The sequence below is a fragment of the Antedon bifida genome, chromosome 9 (genome assembly GCF_963402885.1).
Source record: "Antedon bifida chromosome 9, ecAntBifi1.1, whole genome shotgun sequence".
NCBI classification, from domain to species: domain Eukaryota; kingdom Metazoa; phylum Echinodermata; class Crinoidea; order Comatulida; family Antedonidae; genus Antedon; species Antedon bifida.
Window position 1 is genome coordinate 12,249,296 of NC_136234.1, and position 14,778 is coordinate 12,264,073.

At 36.2% G+C, this 14,778-nt stretch overlaps 1 protein-coding gene and 30 non-coding genes across 31 annotated transcripts in view; 16 read left to right on the forward strand and 15 right to left on the reverse strand.

The window, feature by feature from the left end:
* The window catches only part of LOC144852175 (adenylate cyclase type 10-like), a 117,601-nt gene that overhangs the window by 60,791 nt on the left and 42,032 nt on the right, over nt 1–14,778 (forward strand). The gene's annotated exons all lie outside the window — the stretch shown is intronic.
* On the reverse strand, nt 55–126 carry Trnae-cuc (transfer RNA glutamic acid (anticodon CUC)). Its single transcript has one exon. It is a non-coding gene; the product is annotated as a tRNA-Glu (tRNA).
* Nucleotides 697–768, reverse strand: Trnae-cuc (transfer RNA glutamic acid (anticodon CUC)). Its single transcript has one exon. It is a non-coding gene; the product is annotated as a tRNA-Glu (tRNA).
* Nucleotides 1,017–1,088, reverse strand: Trnae-uuc (transfer RNA glutamic acid (anticodon UUC)). Its single transcript has one exon. It is a non-coding gene; the product is annotated as a tRNA-Glu (tRNA).
* Trnay-gua (transfer RNA tyrosine (anticodon GUA)) lies at nt 1,217–1,313 on the forward strand. The gene is made up of 2 exons: nt 1,217–1,253; nt 1,278–1,313. It is a non-coding gene; the product is annotated as a tRNA-Tyr (tRNA).
* Nucleotides 1,441–1,512, reverse strand: Trnae-cuc (transfer RNA glutamic acid (anticodon CUC)). The gene has a single exon. It is a non-coding gene; the product is annotated as a tRNA-Glu (tRNA).
* On the forward strand, nt 1,962–2,058 carry Trnay-gua (transfer RNA tyrosine (anticodon GUA)). Its single transcript has 2 exons — nt 1,962–1,998; nt 2,023–2,058. It is a non-coding gene; the product is annotated as a tRNA-Tyr (tRNA).
* Trnae-cuc (transfer RNA glutamic acid (anticodon CUC)) lies at nt 2,187–2,258 on the reverse strand. The gene has a single exon. It is a non-coding gene; the product is annotated as a tRNA-Glu (tRNA).
* On the reverse strand, nt 2,507–2,578 carry Trnae-uuc (transfer RNA glutamic acid (anticodon UUC)). The gene has a single exon. It is a non-coding gene; the product is annotated as a tRNA-Glu (tRNA).
* On the forward strand, nt 2,707–2,803 carry Trnay-gua (transfer RNA tyrosine (anticodon GUA)). The gene is made up of 2 exons: nt 2,707–2,743; nt 2,768–2,803. It is a non-coding gene; the product is annotated as a tRNA-Tyr (tRNA).
* Trnae-cuc (transfer RNA glutamic acid (anticodon CUC)) lies at nt 2,932–3,003 on the reverse strand. The gene has a single exon. It is a non-coding gene; the product is annotated as a tRNA-Glu (tRNA).
* Nucleotides 3,252–3,323, reverse strand: Trnae-uuc (transfer RNA glutamic acid (anticodon UUC)). Its single transcript has one exon. It is a non-coding gene; the product is annotated as a tRNA-Glu (tRNA).
* Nucleotides 3,452–3,548, forward strand: Trnay-gua (transfer RNA tyrosine (anticodon GUA)). The gene is made up of 2 exons: nt 3,452–3,488; nt 3,513–3,548. It is a non-coding gene; the product is annotated as a tRNA-Tyr (tRNA).
* Trnae-cuc (transfer RNA glutamic acid (anticodon CUC)) lies at nt 3,677–3,748 on the reverse strand. The gene has a single exon. It is a non-coding gene; the product is annotated as a tRNA-Glu (tRNA).
* On the forward strand, nt 4,136–4,232 carry Trnay-gua (transfer RNA tyrosine (anticodon GUA)). The gene is made up of 2 exons: nt 4,136–4,172; nt 4,197–4,232. It is a non-coding gene; the product is annotated as a tRNA-Tyr (tRNA).
* Trnae-cuc (transfer RNA glutamic acid (anticodon CUC)) lies at nt 4,361–4,432 on the reverse strand. The gene has a single exon. It is a non-coding gene; the product is annotated as a tRNA-Glu (tRNA).
* On the reverse strand, nt 4,681–4,752 carry Trnae-uuc (transfer RNA glutamic acid (anticodon UUC)). The gene has a single exon. It is a non-coding gene; the product is annotated as a tRNA-Glu (tRNA).
* Trnay-gua (transfer RNA tyrosine (anticodon GUA)) lies at nt 4,970–5,066 on the forward strand. The gene is made up of 2 exons: nt 4,970–5,006; nt 5,031–5,066. It is a non-coding gene; the product is annotated as a tRNA-Tyr (tRNA).
* Nucleotides 5,200–5,271, reverse strand: Trnae-uuc (transfer RNA glutamic acid (anticodon UUC)). Its single transcript has one exon. It is a non-coding gene; the product is annotated as a tRNA-Glu (tRNA).
* On the forward strand, nt 10,221–10,290 carry Trnav-aac (transfer RNA valine (anticodon AAC)). The gene has a single exon. It is a non-coding gene; the product is annotated as a tRNA-Val (tRNA).
* Nucleotides 10,390–10,462, forward strand: Trnav-aac (transfer RNA valine (anticodon AAC)). Its single transcript has one exon. It is a non-coding gene; the product is annotated as a tRNA-Val (tRNA).
* Nucleotides 10,667–10,739, forward strand: Trnav-uac (transfer RNA valine (anticodon UAC)). The gene has a single exon. It is a non-coding gene; the product is annotated as a tRNA-Val (tRNA).
* On the forward strand, nt 11,136–11,223 carry Trnay-gua (transfer RNA tyrosine (anticodon GUA)). Its single transcript is given in 2 exon segments — nt 11,136–11,172; nt 11,188–11,223. It is a non-coding gene; the product is annotated as a tRNA-Tyr (tRNA).
* Nucleotides 11,942–12,014, forward strand: Trnav-aac (transfer RNA valine (anticodon AAC)). Its single transcript has one exon. It is a non-coding gene; the product is annotated as a tRNA-Val (tRNA).
* Trnae-cuc (transfer RNA glutamic acid (anticodon CUC)) lies at nt 13,007–13,078 on the reverse strand. Its single transcript has one exon. It is a non-coding gene; the product is annotated as a tRNA-Glu (tRNA).
* On the reverse strand, nt 13,314–13,385 carry Trnae-cuc (transfer RNA glutamic acid (anticodon CUC)). Its single transcript has one exon. It is a non-coding gene; the product is annotated as a tRNA-Glu (tRNA).
* On the reverse strand, nt 13,623–13,694 carry Trnae-cuc (transfer RNA glutamic acid (anticodon CUC)). The gene has a single exon. It is a non-coding gene; the product is annotated as a tRNA-Glu (tRNA).
* Nucleotides 13,875–13,947, forward strand: Trnav-uac (transfer RNA valine (anticodon UAC)). Its single transcript has one exon. It is a non-coding gene; the product is annotated as a tRNA-Val (tRNA).
* On the forward strand, nt 14,109–14,178 carry Trnav-aac (transfer RNA valine (anticodon AAC)). Its single transcript has one exon. It is a non-coding gene; the product is annotated as a tRNA-Val (tRNA).
* Nucleotides 14,278–14,350, forward strand: Trnav-aac (transfer RNA valine (anticodon AAC)). The gene has a single exon. It is a non-coding gene; the product is annotated as a tRNA-Val (tRNA).
* Nucleotides 14,555–14,627, forward strand: Trnav-cac (transfer RNA valine (anticodon CAC)). The gene has a single exon. It is a non-coding gene; the product is annotated as a tRNA-Val (tRNA).

Here is a 14,778-nt window from a genome sequence, read left to right on the forward strand (position 1 = left end):
TTACCTATTCTTTTTTATTTCAAACAGAATCGAATAGACAATAAATAAAATAATTTCCCATACCGGGAATCGAACCCGGGCCGCGGCGGTGAGAGCGCCGAATCCTAACCACTAGACCATATGGGAACACTTAAGGAACCCAAAATTCAAGCGCTAATGTTGTTGTTCATGTTTATCATGGTACATGATTAATTATGCATTGGTATTCTTAGGTCGCTGGTTCAAATCCGACTCGAGTGAAGATTTGCATTCCCATTTTCCTTTGTTTTTCATTGATAATGAATTTTTAAAAGATTTTACAGTATTGGGATAATTTACCCATTCTTGATTATTTCAAATAAAATATTATAGGCCTAGACAAGAAATAAAATTATTTCCCACACCGGGAACCGAACCCGGGCAGCGGCGGTGAAAACGCCGAATCCTAACCACTAGACCATATGGGAAAACTTGAGAAGCCCCCTAAATTTAAGCGCTAATGTTGTTGTTCATGTTTATAATGGTACATGATTAATTATGCATTGGTATTCTTAGGTCGCTGGTTCAAATCCGACTCGAGGGAAGATTTGTATTCCCATTTTCCTTTGTTTTCCATTGATAATGAATTTTGAAAAGATTTCACAGTATTGGGATAATTTACCCATTCTTGATTATTTCAAATAAAATATTATAGGCCTAGACAAGAAATAAAATAATTTCCCACACCGGGAATCGAACCCGGGCCGCGGCGGTGAGAGCGCCGAATCCTAACCACTAGACCATATGGGAACACTTGAGGAACCCAAAATTTAAGCGCTAATGTTGTTGTTCATGTTTATCATGGTACACGATTAATTATGCATTGGTATCCTTAGGTCGCTGGTTCAAATCCGACTCGTGGGAAGATTTTTATTCCCATTTTCCTTTGTTTTCCATTGATAATGAATTTTAAAAAGATTTTACAGTATTGGGATAATTTACCCATTCTTGATTATTTCAAATAAAATATTATAGGCCTAGACAAGAAATAAACTAATTTCCCACACCGGGAATCGAACCCGGGCAGCGGCGGTGAAAACGCCGAATCCTAACCACTAGACCATATGGGAAAACTTGAGAAGCCCCTAAATTTAAGCGCTAATATTGGTGTTCGTGTTTGGAACACGATTCATTATCAGTACATTTGATTGAAACAAACATTCCATAATAGGCTACGATCAACGGAAGAGAGACACCACCCTCGATAGCTCAGTTGGTAGAGCGGAGGACTGTAGAGTTAATTAATTGAATATGATGATATCCTTAGGTCGCTGGTTCAAATCCGGCTCGAGGGAATATTTTTATTCCCATTTTCTTTGTTTTCCATTGATAATGAATTTTTAAAAGATTTTACAGTCTTGGGATAACTTACCTATTCTTTTTTATTTCAAACAGAATCGAATAGACAATAAATAAAATAATTTCCCATACCGGGAATCGAACCCGGGCCGCGGCGGTGAGAGCGCCGAATCCTAACCACTAGACCATATGGGAACACTTAAGGAACCCAAAATTCAAGCGCTAATGTTGTTGTTCATGTTTATCATGGTACATGATTAATTATGCATTGGTATTCTTAGGTCGCTGGTTCAAATCCGACTCGAGTGAAGATTTGCATTCCCATTTTCCTTTGTTTTTCATTGATAATGAATTTTTAAAAGATTTTACAGTATTGGGATAATTTACCCATTCTTGATTATTTCAAATAAAATATTATAGGCCTAGACAAGAAATAAAATTATTTCCCACACCGGGAACCGAACCCGGGCAGCGGCGGTGAAAACGCCGAATCCTAACCACTAGACCATATGGGAAAACTTGAGAAGCCCCCTAAATTTAAGCGCTAATATTGGTGTTCGTGTTTGGAACACGATTCATTATCAGTACATTTGATTGAAACAAACATTCCATAATAAGCTACGATCAACGGAAGAGAGACACCACCCTCGATAGCTCAGTTGGTAGAGCGGAGGACTGTAGAGTTAATGAATTGAATATGATGATATCCTTAGGTCGCTGGTTCAAATCCGGCTCGAGGGAATATTTTTATTCCCATTTTCTTTGTTTTCCATTGATAATGAATTTTTAAAAGATTTTACAGTCTTGTGATAACTTACCTATTCTTTTTTTATTTCAAACAGAATCGAATAGACAATAAATAAAATAATTTCCCATACCGGGAATCGAACCCGGGCCGCGGCGGTGAGAGCGCCGAATCCTAACCACTAGACCATATGGGAACACTTGAGGAACCCAAAATTTAAGCGCTAATGTTGTTGTTCATGTTTATCATGGTACACGATTAATTATGCATTGGTATCCTTAGGTCGCTGGTTCAAATCCGACTCGTGGGAAGATTTTTATTCCCATTTTCCTTTGTTTTCCATTGATAATGAATTTTGAAAAGATTTTACAGTATTGGGATAATTTACCCATTCTTGATTATTTCAAATAAAATATTATAGGCCTAGACAAGAAATAAAATAATTTCCCACATCGGGAATCGAACCCGGGCCGCGGCGGTGAAAACGCCGAATCCTAACCACTAGACCATATGGGAAAACTTGAGAAGCCCCTAAATTTAAGCGCTAATATTGGTGTTCGTGTTTGAAACACGATTCATTATCAGTACATTTGATTGAAACAAACATTCCATAATAGGCTACGATCAACGAAAGAGAGACACCACCCTCGATAGCTCAGTTGGTAGAGCGGAGGACTGTAGAGTTAATTAATTGATTATGATGATATCCTTAGGTCGCTGGTTCAAATCCGGCTCGAGGGAATATTTTTATTCCCATTTTCTTTGTTTTCCATTGATAATGAATTTTTAAAAGATTTTACAGTCTTGTGATAACTTACCTATTCTTTTTTTATTTCAAACAGAATCGAATAGACAATAAATAAAATAATTTCCCAAACCGGGAACCGAACCCGGGCCGCGGCGGTGAGAGCGCCGAATCCTAACCACTCGACCATATGGGAACACTTGAGGAATCCAAAATTTAAGCGCTAATGTTGTTGTTCATGTTTATCATGGTACACGATTAATTATGCATTGGTATCCTTAGATCGCTGGTTCAAATCCGACTCGTGGGAAGATTTTTATTCCCATTTTCCTTTGTTTTCCATTGATAATGAATTTTGAAAAGATTTTACAGTATTGGGATAATTTACCCATTCTTGATTATTTCAAATAAAATATTATAGGCCTAGACAAGAAATAAAATAATTTCCCACACCGGGAATCGAACCCGGGCCGCGGCGGTGAAAACGCCGAATCCTAACCACTAGACCATATGGGAAAACTTGAGAAGCCCCTAAATTTAAGCGCTAATATTGGTGTTCGTGTTTGAAACACGATTCATTATCAGTACATTTGATTGAAACAAACATTCCATAATAGGCTACGATCAACGAAAGAGAGACACCACCCTCGATAGCTCAGTTGGTAGAGCGGAGGACTGTAGAGTTAATTAATTGATTATGATGATATCCTTAGGTCGCTGGTTCAAATCCGGCTCGAGGGAATATTTTTATTCCCATTTTCTTTGTTTTCCATTGATAATGAATTTTTAAAAGATTTTACAGTCTTGTGATAACTTACCTATTCTTTTTTTATTTCAAACAGAATCGAATAGACAATAAATAAAATAATTTCCCAAACCGGGAACCGAACCCGGGCCGCGGCGGTGAGAGCGCCGAATCCTAACCACTAGACCATATGGGAACACTTGAGGAATCCAAAATTTAAGCGCTAATGTTGTTGTTCATGTTTATCATGGTACACGATTAATTATGCATTGGTATCCTTAGATCGCTGGTTCAAATCCGACTCGTGGGAAGATTTTTATTCCCATTTTCCTTTGTTTTCCATTGATAATGAATTTTGAAAAGATTTTACAGTATTGGGATAATTTACCCATTCTTGATTATTTCAAATAAAATATTATAGGCCTAGACAACGCCGAATCCTAACCATATGGGAAAACTTGAGAAGCCCCCTAAATGTAAGCGCTAATATTGGTGTTCGTGTTTGGAACACGATTCATTATCAGTACATTTGATCGAAACAAACATTCCATAATAGGCTACGATCAACAAAAGAGAGACACCACCCTCGATAGCTCAGTTGGTAGAGCGGAGGACTGTAGAGTTAATTAATTGATTATGATGACATCCTTAGGTCGCTGGTTCAAATCCGGCTCGAGGGAATATTTTTATTCCCATTTTCTTTGTTTTCCATTGATAATGAATTTTTAAAAGATTTTACAGTCTTGGGATAACTTACCTATTCTTTTTTTATTTCAAACAGAATCGAATAGACAATAAATAAAATAATTTCCCATACCGGGAATCGAACCCGGGCCGCGGCGGTGAGAGCGCCGAATCCTAACCACTAGACCATATGGGAACACTTAAGGAACCCAAAATTCAAGCACTAATGTTGTTGTTCATGTTTATCATGGTACATGATTAATTATGCATTGGTATTCTTAGGTCGCTGGTTCAAATCCGACTCGAGTGAAGATTTGCATTCCCATTTTCCTTTGTTTTTCATTGATAATGAATTTTTAAAAGATTTTACAGTATTGGGATAATTTACCCATTCTTGATTATTTCAAATAAAATATTATAGGCCTAGACAAGAAATAAAATAATTTCCCATACCGGGAATCGAACCCGGGCAGCGGCGGTGAAAACGCCGAATCCTAACCACTAGACCATATGGGAACACTTGAGGAACCCAACATTTAAGCGCTAATGTTGTTGTTCATGTTTATCATGGTACATGATTAATTATGCATTGGTATTCTTAGGTCGCTGGTTCAAATCCGACTCGAGGGAAGATTTGTATTCCCATTTTCTTTGTTTTTCAAATTCATTATCAGTACGTTTGATTGAAACAAACATTCCATAATAGGCTACGATCAGCGAAAGAGAGACACCACCCTCGATAGCTCAGTTGGTAGAGCGGAGGACTGTAGAGTTAATTAATTGATTATGATGATATCCTTAGGTCGCTGGTTCAAATCCGACTCGAGGGAATATTTTTATTCCCATTTTCTTTGTTTTCCATTGATAATGAATTTTTAAAAGATTTTACAGTATTGGGATAATTTACCCATTCTTAATTATTTCAAATAAAATATTATAGGCCTAGACAAGAAATAAAATAATTTCCCACACCGGGAATCGAACCCGGGCCGCGGCGGTGAAAACGCCGAATCCTAACCACTAGACCATATGTGAAAACTTGAGAATCCCCTAAATTTAAGCGCTAATATTGGTGTTCGTGTTTGGAACACGATTCATTATCAGTACATTTGATTGAAACAAACATTCCATAATAGGCTACGATCAGCGAAAGAGAGACACCACCCTCGATAGCTCAGTTGGTAGAGCGGAGGACTGTAGAGTTAATTAATTGATGATGATGATATCCTTAGGTACGAATTTTCATTGTCATCGAATGGATCATGGCATTGCAGGAATTAAAGATGCACTCAGTGTCTTGATTACCTTGCTTACGTCTACTAGGTGTCATGTGCTTGTTGTAGTTTTCATGTGTTCTTTGATACATGATTTCCATTTCTTTGTTTATATCGGCAAATGCTGGCCATGAAAGGAGCCATCTTGTCCGTGGAGTCTCGTCCATTCCTCTTCCAATAAGTTAAACCTCCTTTGCTTTTTAATGATCCCATCAGAACCTGTTCAATGATAAGATCTGTTGGGAAGCCACCACAGAAGCGGTCACTTCTTCTCACGAAAAACAATCCAGAAATAAACTTTGAATACACGTCTGGGTTACTTTCTTCAAGTTGAAACATATCTTGCAAAAATAGATGAACTGATTTTGCGTAATTATTGTGACCACTAGCAGCAAAAAATGGCAGCATGTCCTGTAGAGATTTCAGATAGAGCATAAATTAATCAGTGTGCTGTGCTCGCAAGGCACATCGCAAGATACCTATCATCTTCATGTACTGGATCCATAACTGCCCAATTGGCCTTTTCTGCAAGTATTTTTGGTTTGCTGCAGCATCTCCTGTATAGATTTATTTTGCTATCTGTTTTGCATTCAACTGTCTCACTTGATGTTAAAACTTCGTTAAATTTTTCTAAAGGATAGTCCAGTAGTTGCGGGTCATCATTATCATTCAGCATCTTCTTTACCAGAAGCACATTGAGAGCTCCATCAATCAAGAAGTTACCTCGTATTGCTCTCTCATATGCTTTTCCCATGAGCATGTGTGTAACTGTGTTGCCGGCATATAGGCTACTTCCAATAATGATCGCAATCCGCTCGACCTCATGATGTGGCTAATGCTGCCTAAGAAGCTCATAAGTGTATGAAACCCACCAAGATTTAGAATCATACCTTTCAGCTCTTTTTCATGAGTAGTTATTTGTTTTGCTTCAAACCAAAGTGGCTGGTCAAAGGTTACAACAGGTGTAAACCCATGTTTTAGGCATTTGTTATTTATGAATAATAGTGTTGAATACATGCAGCTCATATTTGTGGGATCCAAGTCTACCATTGGCAGGAAATGAAAAGAAGACTTTCCTGGATGAGTACATCTCGTCACAGCCTGCATAAATCCAGACCAACTAGGTCTATCTGTTCGATATGGAAATGCTATTTTCCACAATTAATCAAGGTGCTCTCGGTCATCTCCATTGTCAATAATTGGTAATGCATTATTATTATATCATGTTATCGCCAGCTTTTCCCAGTTTGGTTTGTCTGTGTTACGATAAGCACTACGAGCGTTTGGAGCTTATTTCTGGGGTAGCTGTAAACATTAGACCCATGCCATGGTAAGTGTTCTTTCCATTTAGTGTCACAATATTGTGGTCTACATTGTCTGCAATCACGTGACAAAAGTGGCCATCTAAATTAGAAAATGGGTCGCTCTGCTCATCATTAGCAGTACATGCTTTAAAATGGCATGCCTCATCATAAGAGAAGCAAAATCCTTTGTTGTTCAGATTTTCAATAAGTTCTTTAGAGCCACATTTCCAATGCAACTGCATAGTTAATTCAAACGGGATTAGTGCTATAATACTTCTTGGTCTAGTCTGCTGCATGATACTCTGTCCAATTGTTGCAATTTTTATTTCATTAGAAGTTTTAGTCCCTCTAAAAATATCACTTGAAAACATTCTGAGTGAAATTGGAAGATATGCTAAGTTACGTTCTATGTTTCCGAGACCTTGAAGATCAGGATATATGTCTCGACTATCTTTTACCTGATCGATGTCTACTTCAATTAATGCTGCAGCAGCTCTTAAAATGTTTTTCTTACGTACTTCTTTATTTTCTTCTTGTTTGTGATTTACATAAAATTCATTCTAATATTTTTGCAGCTGATTTACGAATTGTAATAATATTTGAACGGTTACCAACTTGAGTAACCATCATGGAATCTCCAAAATATTCATAGAGTTTTACCTTCATGTAGATATTGCTATATGGCTCTGAACGAAAGCATGCCATTCTATCAACTAGATCAGATATTGTGGTCTGCTCTTCCTCATTTTCCAAAAACTCTTCTAGTACTAGTAAAAAAGCCTGTTCACGAGAGGCATCAACTTTTCGCCCAGGGCAAGTTAGATTGTCTTCACCAGAATTAGAGTCGTACTGTCGTTCTAAAATTGAAGTTACAAACTTGATGACATACAGCATCAACGGCTGGTAAATCTTGAGCAAAAACAAATCATCTGCCTATTTATCTCCTCGGATCTTACAGGAATTTAAAATAGAATCAATTCCAAGAAGCTACTCTGTATACATTTTCAAGACGATTTCCATCTTCATCAATTACCTTACTTTCACAATAAAGGCAATGGCTAGACAAATTGAATGTTGACTGCTTTGATCTCAAAGATCATAAATGGTGTCTCAACAATAAATTCTTTCGCCTTTCTTTTTCTAGCGACAGCAATGTTTCTCTTGTTGATAAATGATTTTCTGCAGTCTGAGTGGAGGACCTGACCGGCTACTACTTGCAATGATGTTCCTCATTTTTTACTAGCTTCATTTACTGCCCTTGCTGCTTTACGAGTACTGTTTACCATCATCATCAGTCATACTCTTATCACATAATGGACATAAATCTGTCTCAGAATGGTCTTCTTGATTTTGCATAGGCCTACTCATAGACCTGTAACAATTAAAATACTTATTTTCCCTTCCTTATAATTTCTTTCCTTGCAAACTATAGGCCTACTGTATAAGAAAAGATAAAGGAAGTTCTTTGGTTCTTTTGGTCATTAGCTCTAAAGCTAGATTCAAGCTAATCTAAGCCCAAGTTGAACTACATAGGCCTAAGCTGACCATGCCTAAACCATCACCAGGCCTATCTTGTTTAGGCTCATGCCGACTAGGCGTAACCGACTTAGGCTATGCCACCTATGCCTAACGGACTTAGGCTATGCCACCTAGGCCTACATGATACATCACACGGCCTAGGTTTTATATAAATACTGATGTTTAGAACTACTGTTGATTGATATTCAGAAACTTTGGAAACTTACTTGAATTAGTATTAAGAAATACTAGATGCTGTTACTTTCTTCATGTCATTCATTTTTCCTGGGAAAACGTTCAGCCAATCGGGATGTATTTTAATTTGCTTGGAATTATGGGAAGCTTGTTATTTTTTTTTATTCTGGAAAATTCTTCATTTTTTTTTAGTAATGTTAATAATAACCAGTATTATTTTTTTATTGATTTTTTTTAATTGTGGATGTCGGCCATATTCAATTTCAAAATGGCTACTCTAGCAAAAATAAAAGTGACTTAAATGGATTCTTTGGTATTGAAAACATAGGTATAGACCCTAAAATCAACATGTTTAGCTTTGTATTACCTGATTTATAAGCATTTAATGATTGAATGGCGGCCATTTTTAATTTATGCAAATTAAAGCATTTATAGTTTTCAGATAAAGGTAGATTTTGGATATGTTATTGCCTATAATTTTCTGAACATAATTCATAAAAAAAAACTTTTTGCAATTTGTTTGACTCAACGCCTAATTTTCATCTATTTCCACTCATCTATATTGGTGTTCGTGTTTGGAACACGATTCATTATCAGTACGTTTTATTGAAACAAACATTCTGTAATAGGCTACGATCAACGAGAGAGAGAGACAGCACCATCAATAGCTCAGTTGGTAGAGCGGCGACTGTAGAGTTAATTAATTGTTATCCGTAGGTCGCTGGTTCAAAGCTCAAGGGAAGACGTTTATTCCCATTTTCCTTTGTTTTTCAATCATAATGAATTTTTAAAAGATGTTACTGTCTTTGGATAATTTACCCATTCTTGTTTATTTCAAATAAAATATTATAGACAAGAAATAACATAATTTCCCACACCGGGAATCGACGGTGAAAACGCCGAATCCTAACCACTAGACCATATGGGAACACTTGAGAAACCCCTAAAATTAAGCGGTCATATTGGTGTTCGTGTTTATCATGGAATACGATTCATTATCAGTACATTTTATTGAAACAAACACTCCATAATAGGCTACGATCAACGCGAGAGAGACAGCACCATCAATAGCTCAGTTGGTAGAGGTAATCAACATGTTTACCAATATGTGCTTAGGTATTCAACATGTTTACCAATATGTGCTTAGGTATTCAACATGTTTACCAATAATTTGCTTTGGTATTCAACATGTTTACAAATAATGTGCTTAGGTATTCAACATGTTTACCAATAATGTGCTTAGGTATTCAACATTTTTACCGATATGTCCTTAGGTAATCAACATGTTTACCAATATGTGCTTGGGTATTCAACATGTTTACCAATAATGTGCTTAGGTATTCAACATGTTTACCAATAATGTGCTTAGGTATTCATCATGTTTTGCAATAATGTGTTAGGTAATCAACATGTTTACGAATATGGGCTTGGGTATTCAACATGTTTACCAATAATGTGCTTAGGTATTCAACATGTTTACCAATAATGTGCTTAGGTATTCGACATGTTTACCAATATGTGCTTAGGTATTAAACCTGTTTGATTGTATCAATCAGCCATTATTGATTATATATTTCTTTTAAGACTTACCGTCCTAGCTTTAAAATTTTCGTTTATTTTTGTGTGTTTATAAAATCGTTTTAATAAGAAATCACAATTATGTAACCCACAGCGTTATCTCATTAGAAGCGGCTTCGTAGTGTAGTGGTTATCACGTCTGCTTAACACGCAGAAGGTCCCCGGTTCGAGCCCGGGCGGAACATGTTTTTTTGATTAATTGTGTTTTTTTTATTGAAAAATATATTTTTAAAATTATTATTTAAAAACTTTATTTACTGATTCAGTGTTATGGTAGTATAACAGGCTTCGTAGTGTAGTGTTTATCACGTCTGCTTAACACGCAGAAGGTCCCCGGTTCGAGCCCGGGCGAAACCTATATTTTTAACTTTATGGTGAAATGTACTGTATACGCAATATGATATACAGTATATCTTATTTTTTTTAATAGGCCTATTTATTTTGTGGAATCAGTCATTATCAATTTTACACGTGTTTATTTGGCTTTGTGCTTATTACCATATTTATTTGTCATTTAAATGGGTTAAAAAACTTTGTGTAACCCACATTGTTGCTGTAAATGGTTTCGTGGTGTAGTGGTTATCACGTCTGCTTTACACGCAGAAGGTCCCCGGTTCGAGCCCGGGCGGAACCTGGTTTTTGTTTAATTGTTTATTTTTTATTGAAAAACACATATCCTTATAAAATTAGGTATTCAACATGTTTACCAATAATGTGCTCAGGTATTAAACATGTTTACCAATATGTGCTTAGGTATTCAACATGTTTACCAATAATGTGCTTAGGTATTCAGTATGTTTACCAATAATGTGCTTAGGTATTAAACATGTTTACCAATAATTTGCTTAGGTATTCAGTATGTTTACCAATAATGTGCTTAGGTATTAAACATGTTTACCAATAATTTGCTTAGGTAATCAACATGTTTACCGATATGTGCTTAGGTATTCAACATGTTTACCAATAATGTGCTTAGGTATTCAACATCTTTACCAATATGTGCTTGGATATTCTTGCTTACCAATATGTACCCTCGATAGCTCAGTCGGTAGAGCGGAGGACTGTAGAGTTAATTAATTGGTATCCTTAGGTCGCTGGTTCAAATCCGGCTCGAGGGAACATTTTTATTCCCATTTTCCGTTGTTTTCAATTGATAATGAATTTGTAAAAGATTTTACAGTCTTAGAATAACGTATACATTCTTGTTTATTTCAAACAAAATCTAATAGACTAGAAATAAAATAATTTCCCAAACCGGGAATCGAACCCGGGCCGCGGCGGTGAATACGCCGAATCCTAACCACTAGACCATATGGGAAAACTTTTGAGACCCACAAAATTAAGCCATAATATTGGTGTTGGTGTTTATCATGGAACACGATTCATTATCAGTACATTTTATTGAAACAAACACTCCATAGTAGGCTACGATCAAAGCGAGAGAGACACCACCCTCCATAGCTCAGTTGGTAGAGGTAATCAACATGTTTACCAATATGTGCTTAGGTATTCAACATGTTTACCAATAATGTGCTTAGGTATTCAACATTTTTACCAATATGTGCTTAGGTATTCAACATGTTTACCAATAATGTGCTTAGGTAATCAACATGTTTACCAATAATGTGCTTAGGTATTCGACATGTTTACCAATATGTGCATAGGTATTCAACCTTTTTGATTATATCAATCAGCCATTATTGATTATATATTTCTTTTAAGACTTACCGTCCTAGCTTTTAAATTTTCGTTTATTTTTGTGTGTTTTCTTTTTTATAAATTCGTTTTATTAAGAAATCACAATTATGTAACCCACAGCGTTTTCTTATTAGAAGCGGCTTCGTAGTGTAGTGGTTATCACGTCTGCTTAACACGCAGAAGGTCCCCGGTTCGAGCCCGGGCGAAACCTGTTTTTTTTTTTAACTTTATTGTGAAAAGTACTGTATACGTAATATGACATACAGTATATCTCGTTTTTTTTAAATACTTATTTTCTGAAATCGTTTTGCTTATTACCATATTTATTTGTCATTAAATAGGTTAAAAAACTTTATAAAACCCACATTGTTGCTTTACGTGGTTTCGTAGTGAGTGGTTATCACGTCTGCTTTACACGCAGAAGGTCCCCGGTTCGAGCCCGGGCGGAACATGTTTTTTTGATTAATTGTGTTTTTTTTATTGAAAAATATATTTGTAAAAATATTATTTAAAAACTTTATTTACTGATTCAGCGTTATGGTAGTATAACAGGCTTCGTAGTGTAGTGGTTATCACGTCTGCTTAACACGCAGAAGGTCCCCGGTTAGAGCCCGAACCTGGTTTTTGTTTAATTGTTTATTTTTTATTGAAAAACACATATCCTTATAAAATTAGGTATTCAACATGTTTACCAATAATGTGCTCAGGTATTAAACATGTTTACCAATATGTGCTTAGGTATTCAACATGTTTACCAATATGTGCTTTGGTATTCAGCATGTTTACCAATAATGTGCTTAGGTATTCAGTATGTTTACCAATAATGTGCTTAGGTATTCAGTATGTTTACCAATAATGTGCTTAGGTGGTATTCAACATGCTTACCAATAATGTGCTTAGGTATTTAACATGTTTACCAATAATGTGCTTAGGTATTCAGTATGTTTACCAATAATTTGCTTAGGTATTCAACATGCTTACCAATATGTACCCTCAATAGCTCAGTTGGTAGAGCGGAGGACTGTAGAGTATTAATTGGTATCCTTGGGTCGCTGGTTCAAATCTGGCTCTAGAGGACATTTTATTCCCATTTTCCGTTGTTTTCAATTGATAATGAATTTGTCAAATATTTTACAGTCTTAGAATAACGTAAACATTCTTGTTTATTTCAAACAAAATCTAATAGACTAGAAATAAAATAATTTCCCACACCGGGAATCGAACCCGGGCCGCGGCGGTGAGAGCGCCGAATCCTAACCACTAGACCATATGGGAAAACTTGAGAAACCCATAAATTTAAGCCCTAATATTGGTGTTCGTGTTTATCATGGAACACGATTAATTATGCATTGGTATCCTTAGGTCGCTGGTTCAAATCCGGCTCGAGGGAACATTTTATTCCCATTTTCCGTTGTTTTTCATTGATAGTGATTTTTGAAAAGATTTTACAGTCTTGGGATAATTTACCCATTCTATTTCAGATAATATATTAGACAAGATTTAAAATAATTTCCCACACCGGGAATAGAACCCGGGCTGCGGCGGTGAGAGCGCCGAATCCTAACCACTAGACCATATGGGAAAACTTGAGAAACCCATAAATTTAAGCCCTAATATTGGTGTTCGTGTTTATCATGGAACACGTTTAATTATGCATTGGTATCCTTAGGTCGCTGGTTCAAATCCGGCTCGAGGGAACATTTTATTCCCATTTTCCGTTGTTTTTCATTGAGTGATTTATGAAAAGATTTTACAGTCTTGGGATAATTTACCCATTCTATTTCAGACAATTTATATTATAGACAAGAATTAAAATAATTTCCCACACCGGGAATCGAACCCGGGCCGCGGCGGTGAGAGCGCCGAATCCTAACCACTAGACCATATGGGAAAACTTGAGAAAACCATAAATTTAAGCCCTAATGTTGGTGTTCGTGTTTATCATGGAACGATGTGGAATCATTCATTATCAATTTTACACATGTTTATTTGGCTTTGTGCTTATTACCATATTTATTTGTCATTTAAATGGGTTAAAAAACTTTGTGTAACCCACATTGTTGCTGTAAATGGTTTCGTGGTGTAGTGGTTATCACGTCTGCTTTACACGCAGAAGGTCCCCGGTTCGAGCCCGGGCGGAACCTGGTTTTTGTTTAATTGTTTATTTTTTATCGAACAACACATATCCTTATAAAATTAGGTATTCAACATGTTTACCAATAATGTGCTAAAGTTTTTTTTATAAATTCGTTTTATTAAGAAATCACAAGTATGTAACCCACAGCGTTTTCTTATTAGAAGCGGCTTCGTAGTGTAGTAGTTATCACGTCTGCTTAACACGCAGAAGGTCCCCGGTTCGAGCCCGGGCGGAACATGTTTTTTTGATTAATTGTGTTTTTTTTATTGAAAAATATATTTTCAAAAATATTATTTAAAAACTTTATTTACTGATTCAGCGTTATGGTAGTATAACAGGCTTCGTAGTGTAGTGGTTATCACGTCTGCTTAACACGCAGAAGGTCCCCGGTTCGAGCCCGGGCGAAACCTATATTTTTAACTTTATGGTGAAATGTACTGTATACGCAATATGATATACAGTATATCTTATTTTTTTAAATAGGCCTATTTATTTTGTGGAATCAGTCATTATCAATTTTACACATGTTTATTTGGCTTTGTGCTTATTACCTTATTTATTTGTCATTTAAATGGGTTAAAAAACTTTGTGTAACCCACATTGTTGCTGTAAATGGTTTCGTGGTGTAGTGGTTATCACGTCTGCTTCACACGCAGAAGGTCCCCGGTTCGAGCCCGGGCGGAACCTGGTTTTTGTTTAATTGTTTATTTTTTATTGAAAAACACATATCCTTATAAAATTAGGTATTCAACATGTTTACCAATAATGTGCTTAGGTATTAAACATGTTTACCAATATGTGCTTAGGTATTCAACATGTTTACCAATAATGTGCTTAG